The 9,862-nt window shown below is 33.7% G+C and overlaps 1 pseudogene; it reads right to left on the reverse strand.

Annotated features, from left to right (window-relative positions):
- Positions 1–6,074: 6,074 nt before the first annotated feature.
- On the reverse strand, positions 6,075–8,992 carry LOC128214877 (ras-related protein Rap-2a-like; annotated as a pseudogene).
- Between the last annotated feature and the right edge of the window lie 870 nt (positions 8,993–9,862).

Consider the following 9,862-nt stretch of genomic DNA (forward strand, 5'->3'; position numbering starts at 1 on the left):
TTAATATATAAAGAATATTCAAGTCAATCACAGAAATTGCGTTTTGTAAGTTATTGGAAATCATTTCTTTTCTATCTTGAAGGAATGATAATGAGAACAACCGTATCAATTGACACCATTAATTCAATGAGTCCAATGTCGATATGGAGGGGATATAACTTCCGGTTGACCCTATAAACGTACCACTGGATGCTTTAAAGTGGATCGATATCACCAAGTTGGCCCTATGATTGTCGATTGGGTTTCTTTGAGAGTAAAACAAAGTAAATATCAGTAAAAAAACCTCTTGTCAATGAGGCCCGAACGTTGGTTTGAACGTCTTGCTACTAGCAGGATCGTTGATCGTAAATATATTGATGTACAGTATAATTATATTTATTTCTGTAAAGTAGCACGGAGGAAATGTGTTAGTCAGTCAGAATTCAAAGGTAACTTAGGTTCTTCTATCAAGAGAAGTAAAATTCGATAGGACTGATTTAAATTTCTGTAAAAATAAGAATATTAAGACAGTATTTCAATCATTACACTTAGACAATGCAGTAATTTAATGATAACATTTGACAAGCCTTATGTTTTTTTTTTGTCGAATCAAAAGATAATTATCGGTAAGATCTTAATTTATGAAGAATTCAGCAGCAGTATTCACAAACATAATGGAGCATGTGCGCTGTTTCGGGGAAAACATGAGTACATTTGAAAAATAAAACATTATATTTTTTAAAAACCATGCTTTGCACGAAATGTGCGTTAATTAAACATTGCAGTCGGTACGTTACGGTACCTTCAAGTAGCTTTAAAAGATTGCACAAAATAAGATTCTCCTATCAATCCTGAATTTTTAAAGACCATTCACAACTTTAGACATACTATACGAATGACGTGAAGATACATCTTCCATTAAAAAGCGACTCTTTCTCACTGAAAGCGTGACGGGTTCGTCAACTGTACAACCAAATAAATAACATAGAACCGGAGATGTCAGTTAACATATCAAGAAACCTTAACAAATGTGTTCTCGAAAAAGTATTTTGGCTAAAGAGAGCAATATTGAAGTAATTGCTTATATTCGTTTGTCGTAGTTTCGTGTCAAATGTTCGTGTTATCTTTAAAAATATAATTTTAATTTGAACAAAAGTAGACTAGTGCAAACTTTCTCTTTGCAAACATTTATAAAATATATTAATTTCATAAAATATACATGATCATTGATTCAATTCAATAAAAAAGATCGATACAGATTTTTTTAAATACATTATTAACACGATTATTTACATTATGGTATCAACGTGATCTGAATGAAAGCAAATATGGGAACATATCTAGCATCCTCTTGATTGTTAAATTAATTCCACACACACGTCATAATAAACATACATGTGCAGTTACCTGCCCTGATATCCGTTTATAAGATAACAAGTGAATTGATTGTCAAAATTTAAACCTTATTTTAAAGTTAATATATTGTAAAATACAGAGACAAGCCCAGTAGTCAAAAACCCAACAATAATCCCTGTAAAGTGGCACAAAGCAAGGGCCCTACCAGCACCAAATTACATACAAAAATGATAAGTTGTCCACAGGTTATGTTTTTACTAGTTTGCACATTTGACAAGCAAGCATCACTTAGCAACACTCATTTTAGACGAGGAAACGCAGGATTTTAATTAACAGAGGAGGATACGTAGATAATATACGTTTTTTTTTTCAAAATACATTTGATGTCTGGTGCTCAGAACTTTTTTTACTTAATATATAGAATTATTATTCTAGTATATATCTTAGACTGTTAGTATTTAAGTTGGTCTAGACATAATCATAACACCAGATTACGCACTATTTTATAGGGAGAACCAAAGACTACACAATTAAACATTTCCTAACTACCTTAAATCTGACCCTAATTGGTTCAAGTACGAGTTGAAATTACTGGAGCAGGCATACACGTTGCTAAATGGGTTGTGTTTTTCGGGACAGTAATGAGACGGATTACAGTGCTCAGACCGCTGAAAAATGTTGTATGTTCATTTAATGGATTCCTTAGTACCATCGTGGAAATCTACCCAAAGTCATCTCCAAAGGTACACATGGGAAAAATTGCAGTTGTTTTTTATTACAATTTCATCAGAGGAAATTTCGGAATCTTGGGTAAAATATTTTAAGCATGGTAAATGCTATTTTCAATATAACAAAATGACATGATTCTCATTAACAAAAATAGACTTTCAATCGTTTTCGGTAAAATGATTCAAGAATAATACACAACGAGTGACTCGCCAATTCGTTATTTCAAACAGGTCCCAGTGGATCTTAAGGGCAATATAGCCGACTTAATGAGAACTTTGCAAAACGCAAGCGCATTCAATTATAGAGTGCAAACTACAGCTACAAGCCTAGTAGTCGATTAATGAATCACAAGATTTATGCCCTAATGAACAAGACACACACAGCCTCACAAAACAACATTGACATGTATATTATAAGAACAAGGCAGGAATTTAACACAGCGTTAAACGACAAAGCTTGTAAACAATAGCGGGTTTTGGTGGGGCGGCTCAAATTCCTCATATCCTGAACGAATAAACTAATTTAATCGCGGCATTGACCTTTTATGAAAAATTTATGTTCCACCGTGTTTTTTCTTTCATTGTGCGTTGAAATGTCAAAGGCTAGCGGGAAAATGAATTGGCCAAGTATATCTTGACTGTTTGGAATTGCATATTATGTTGCGATTTTGCATAATGTTTCCAAAAAAAGTTAATAGATAACAACATTTTACACAAGCATTCAAAACTGGCGAAATGTCACAAACAAAGATATCGAGCATTTCCATGTGGTTGTAACTTATAAGGGTTTGCAATGTACACATACTCACATTGATATACATGTATACGTAGATGTCTCACCCTCGTGTAACTTTTATTACACACGCACCTGGCTGTGACAACGTCCTAGTAATACCTGGTGCTGTTTATAAACCAAAAGAAGTTTTCGCGATGAAACGATATGTTTTGCATAATTTCACACATAGCCCAGCTGTTGTAGATACACTTTATTGCACTTTTGCCAAAGGGTACTCATTATTCGTTTTTTTTCTAAAAAGTGTTATCTCGTAACTGCTACAAAAACACAAGTAGCCTAAACGATACTGGTAACAAATTGCATTTTTTACTTATATTTTCAGTGTTTGATCCTTACAGGAGGGAATATATACATTGTAATTTTTACTCAAAACCTATTAATGTCTTGAATTTTAGAGAAGCTTTAAACTGTAAGAACCCGGATATTTTAAGAAAAACAGAACTTTGTTGTGAACAATCTTAGTAGACAATTTTAAACGAAATTGATCATGAGTTTTTTTATCTAACTACTGTATCTATTATATTGTACCTTATTCAAATAAGTTGATTTTATAAACCATAACCTATTTATTAAAAAAAAGATGTTATTTGAACTAGCCAATGATGAATAATTCCATACCGGTTGTTAAGCCGTAATTAATCAACCTCCTTATACCGTGTCCACATGTAGTATTTTTGGGTTACCACATGCTTTTACTTAAATGTAAATTGTGATTTAATAAAATAAAATTGAGTTGTGTGAGTATTAACGTTGGAAAAAATCTTCTAAAATGTCGAATCAGATATTTATTACTCTTGATGTACAGCGCAGTGTATTTATAACAAGAGACACGTGTCAATTTATATTTTTCAATTATATAATCAATATCTTCTAAGTAAGCATTGTTGATATAAGGCTAATTTTACTTAACGTGTGCCTTATGTAAGAACAGTTTTCGTTGTAAACGAAGGTATAACTTGGTTTATGGGATTTCTTTGTGTTTCTTGCTACTTAAACACCGGAAGTGGTAGACTGACAAACAGTCAAATCGATAGCATACTTTATGTAATTGACCGTGACAAATTTCTAGCATTTGCTTTTAAAGTTCAGGGGTAGAGAGAGATATGAACGCTCGGTTACTAGCACTAGCAATAATGTATTTGTCTTAGTGTTCGACTCTGAGCTGTTTAAAGTCGCATACGCACTTATTTAAATGCAATAAATAGTACAAATGTCTCTTTTCAGGATCATATCAAACACCATAATCGTTGTCGAACCGGTAAAACAAAGACAATGTTATATACTAATGAAGAAAACAAATATTGATTGGAAATAAATCACAAAGATAAAACATATATATAGTGAGGTTTTAAGGACTAAATCATGTTTTCCCGGAAAAAGACTCGTTTATCGATAACTTTATCCTGCACATTTATTTCACGATCGGTTTTATTGCTATCAAATGTTTTATTGAATATTGCAAAATTATAAAGATGAAGGAATTGTTTGATGAAAAACTTTTCAGTGAGCATCTTTTTCCTCAGGACCTTTCCAATTCCAATGAAATTCCTTGCATCAAGTCATTTGGATGCCTAAGTTGCCAATACTGCTAATGTCCTTATATCTCAAAAGAATAATCAGCGACTCATACACGGTCAAATATGTGTGGCTTTGACGGTATTTCTTTGTCATCTGGCGTTCTTAACAAATTTCTCGTTTTTCTGAATGCGACCATGTCGCCTTAGATACTCAAGAATTGATATCGGAGACTATATTTGATAGGAAGAAGCATCTTCTTTGTATTGTAGCTTCGGAGTATATGATTTCTTTCATTCTGTTTCAATATTTATGCAAAAAGCTACAGAAACAAGCTCGGTAGCAAAATTTCAAAACATAAACCCGGTTTAATGGCACTGGGTAAACGCCAAAGACATAGAACATAAAATCACAAACAAGAAACATAGAAGAACAGACAAATCTCCACAAACAGCAAGTCCTATACCACATTTAATTCATTTAAAAATAAAGAAAACGCTCGGAGTGAAAGAATTTAGTCTTTGCAACACTGACTTTGAGACAGAGGAATCATACAAGATATTTCCCTAGCATTTCTAATTTAATAACGTTTGGAAACCCAGATCTGCTTGATATTTGTTGTTGTGGAAAGTCAATCAAGTATCAAACACGCGTTTCATGATGAGTTGCAAAAGGTTTATGACAATTTTAACCAGGTTTTTACATTTTGAATATATTGGGTTATTAGAATGTCGAACGTCGTCGTTTGGGCGGGCGGCGTCAAACTTACCAATGAAACTGAATAACTTTTGTTTGGGTTGACATGTCTTGACTAAACTTTGTATATAGCAAAATATTTAAAAGACCTTTCATGAGATTGCCATTGGGGACCCTAAGGTTAAGGTCAAGGTCACTGTTCTTAAATAAAAAAAGTTTAAACTGAATAAATTTACTAAGGGTTGACAATTCTTGTCTTAACTTATTATTATTCATTTAAGAAGAATTTATGGATACCTTAGATTGCGTTTGAGGCCTCTGCGGTCAAGGTTACTAAAATAAAAAAAACGGTTGAAACTGAACATCAACGAAGCTCTTTTATCAATCTTTGAAACCTGGTTTTGTCGTATTTCTTGTTACCTTTAAACAGCTAATTTGGAGAATGTCGTCTTAAATCTTCTAACCCATTTTACTAATGCCAATTAAATTTGAGAAATATAATCTCCTGAACTTTTGACCTCAGTTTCTAATGACAATCACACGTGGGACATTTGATATCCTTTAAACTTCTGACCTCAGTTTCTAATAGCAATTACATCTGGTACATATGATATCTTTCGCATATCGAGAGATAATATCAGCATGCAAACAATGTTTTATATTGATGATGACAAAGGTTAAAGTGTTGACACACATCCTATGTACTAAGAAAAGAGTGAAAATGTTTAGCAAAGTAGCATGAATCAAGCAATACGACACACATTATCCTTGCAGCAGTTTGCATCTAATATATTACATAAACACAAACATCTGATGAAGATATATTTTCACATTTGGATAAGAAAAGATAAAGATCAATTCGAAGACATGAGTTATATAAACAATGTTGATTATAAATTATAAGAAGCATTCTTAAATTTGTTTCATATAATTTATTAGAGATCTGTTTGACAATTGACATAGAAAGGTTTTTTATGTGACCATTGATAAAATAGTTGTTGATTTCATGTCAATTTGTCAAAGATTGTGTTCGAAATAAGAGCTTTAATAGACCCGATGTTGTCTTTTTCCGATTTAGATTTTCTCATCACTGGCAATGAAATCCTTTTGATAAATTTCGGGAGTTTCTCCTCCGGCTTAATTTTATCTCTAATTTATTTTAAAAGACTTGAAAGACACTGTAAATATTGTCACCTGTCTGGCAGACGTTGTTACATACTTTTCCTCCCAATCCATACACACAACCGACTCGGTCAGCGCATGTAAATGCCTATCGGCTGTGTCTAAATCAGTTTCATTTGCAACATGAACTATCGAGTACGATCCGTTGCGTTTCTGTTCTCTTATTTTATCCCGCGGAGATGTATTACAGTTTGAAAGCTCTCATGATTTTTAACAGTGTCTACGAGTAGGAATACATCGCCTGTTGCTTCAGCCATTGATGAGAGACGGCCGTGTCAAGAATGTCGACACTCACAGATTCAAACTGCATCCGGTGTCTGTGAAGTTCCTCTATAGTTTCTTTATGGCTTTCAGAGCATGAATTTGTTGATAATATAACTTTTGCCAACGCCAGCCGTTCCCATGACTACGACCAAAAAAAATTCTGCTGAATGGAATCCTTTCCTAGTGGCACGGCTGAAAATACGGATGTTTTAAATAGTTTTGTCAAATCAAGTCGAAGGTTTATTGCCAAATTGAATTAGAACGTTGCAAAAACATAACGAAATATTCTAGATGACATTTAATGACAATATATATGAGGTGACAGATGAAGCCAATATGAAAATATACGCGTGGACCCAGAAGAAGAAGAAGCAGAAGAAGAAGCAGAAGAAGAAGAAGAAGAAGAAGAAGAAGAAGAAGAAGAAGAAGAAGAAGAAGAAGAAGAAGAAGAAGAAGAAGAAGAAGAAGAAGAAGAAGAAGAAGAAGAAGAAAAAGAAGAAGAAGAAGAAGAAGAAGTAGAAGAAGTTTAATATAATGGAATTACTCGGATGAGCAGCCCAGCATTTAAAACATTAAAAATGAGCTTATTTGGATGCACAGTTTTATCAAAGCTCAAACATATAGTTATGCGAATTCAACCTCGTCTTGGAAAGTGCTCTTATAAGTGTATAGCTTTATTGTACTGATCGAGCTTATTTACTGTCGAACATTGACATCTCTAATGGACAACGAGGTTATTAATGAAAGGCTGAGCTTTTTGTGTTTTACAAATGCGATAAGGAAATGCACGGTTTATGGCGCAAGATATTTAGATAACGGAACAACAAAACATAACTGCGAGTTTATTACCATCATATAGATACTTAATGTAAAGCCAAAGATTTCAAGAAATATTTGAAAATCCCCAAATGTAATTGCATGTATTAATCAAACTTATTCTGTTCATTTCGATTCCTTTGAAAAATTTTCATGAACGAATAAATTAAAAATAAATCTGATGTATTTGGCTACCAGAGCAATATTTCCTCAGGGAATATTTGAATGTCATCCACAAGATTGAGAGGGCACAAATAATGTAAACGACTCTAATGAATATTACCTTCTCAAACAGGTATGTTTGACTTGCTTTATAAAATCAAATTTATGAATGTAAAATGTATATGTTTCAAAAGGTATGCACTCATATATCAATAAAGTTATATTTGACACGCACCTTTAATACATCATGCAGTTGAAGATCTTTTAAAATGGACATTGTATAAGAAAATCAACAGGAAAACGTCCAATTTTGAAAACGGTAAGCCAAGTTCCAGCAGACTTTTTTTTGATAAGATGCGTTAGTCAAATTTAACGCTCTGCGAAAGAGGAAGGTTAACAAAAGCATTGTTCGCGGGCATTATGAATTATCCTTAAGAATTATTTGTCGATATTTGCAGAAATTTGCCTTATTCCCAGGAGAAATTTCATAGAACTATACAAAGACATTTGTTCATACCATTATCGGGGCACGAAGAGTTTGTCTCACAAGGACATTGTGCAAACAACATTCCTTTTTTCTTTTTCCGTGAGAAACATGTGTTAATTCTAGCAAAGACATACATCTAGATATCTATATATCTCTTTCTATACATATACAATATGTGTATCTGTTAAAAGCTCATTTATCTTTAAGATAGTTGTTTCTTTATGGAAGTGAACAATTCAAAACTAAAGAACTAACCAAATACCTTAACGAAACTTATATAATTAGTTGGTTTTGTTGTTTCCATAATATGTAATAAAATGAAGAATGAAGAACCTCTGATAAAATATACATTCAATTAATTCAAACTAAGTTTCCATGACATGTCCTACAATTCAAATGGACAATGCTGTCTCTTTCATCTAAATAAGTTTGTTAATATTTGTTTTCTCCTAGATCCTGTTAGTGTAAGTGTTTCTGTTTGTATTTGTGTAACTGAAACGTATTGGATACAAATGACTGCTGCATGGTTTACGTTTGTCCTGGCGGATAAAACTTGTGTGTCAGGCAATATCTTTGTCTTCTCGTAGTGTATTAACATAGCCATTAGTGGAGTAGTGTGGCAAACTGTTTTTTTCGGCATTTTTAAGAACCAGTTGAATGAGAGGTATAATTAAAAGTTGATCGACCTATTGGTCTGTATCACTTCGAATTGCTTGCGTAAAGTTCATATCGAGTGAGATGAACGCAAGAAACTGAAGTGATAAAAGCATACAGATCAAACGACCAACGTAGTATTTCATTGAATTTTGTCCTATTACACAACATTAACAACGAAGGGTTTGTTTTAAACGGATGAAAAATCAACATATAACGTTCTTTTCCGTTCGTATAGGCTTGTGGAAGTTGATTTGCGCACGCGCACTAGGCTACTTTGTGAAACGGAATCTGAACAATTCTGGTGCATATCCTTTAATCATATGCTTACCTTTGTTTTCCGTGTAATATACCCATTACGAATATTTTTATCTTACACATGTGTAAGATAACCTATCAGACATTTCTATTGGTCAGACTAATCACACGCAACCTAGATATCCCTCCACATTGTTTGTAAACAAAATGGTTTAAATGCCAACAAATACTTACCGTAATAATGAAGCTGTAAGACTTCCGGGAGAGAAATGGCTAACAAATTATATTGCCAGAAAGCATCTTGTACAAAAACTTTCTGATAACAATGTTCCGCCAACCAGATAATGCAGATTACTAGTCACAGTCAATATCCAGTCAGTCAACAAATACAGCCACAATACTGACAAACACCACAAGAACATTTCAAACATCTCCATCTTGACCAACACAAGCAATATGCAATCAATGCCATTTGCTTGCCGATTTAATTAGCTGTCGGTTACCGAAAACACAAATACGAATTCCGCAGCACAGACATCTCATGACACATCCCATGGCGGCTAGAACATCATGTTCTCTGGAAACATTCCTGATGGATATTTGCTTGCCGATTTAATTAGCTGTCGGTTACCGAAAACACAAATACGAATTCCGCAGCACAGACATCTCATGACACATCCCATGGCGGCTAGAACATCATGTTCTCTGGAAACATTCCTGGTGGAAATTAACTTTTTCAACATCAACATCCATGCAGTACAGAGTAAGGCTTCGCCGTTATCATCTGCATGTTGTGAAACACCATGTACACCAAGAAAACGCTGCAAAATCATCGTAGAAAGCGACAGCGAATAACTTTTTAATCCGTGCACACAGTAAACCTTGACTGACCGATGTAGGACATAGGTCACACCGCGTAAATGCATGTACTCTGAGTGTGACGTCACCAAATTGTGTACTTATTGGTGT

The sequence above is a fragment of the Mya arenaria genome, chromosome 2, assembly GCF_026914265.1.
Source record: "Mya arenaria isolate MELC-2E11 chromosome 2, ASM2691426v1".
Classification (NCBI taxonomy): Eukaryota; Metazoa; Mollusca; class Bivalvia; order Myida; family Myidae; genus Mya; species Mya arenaria.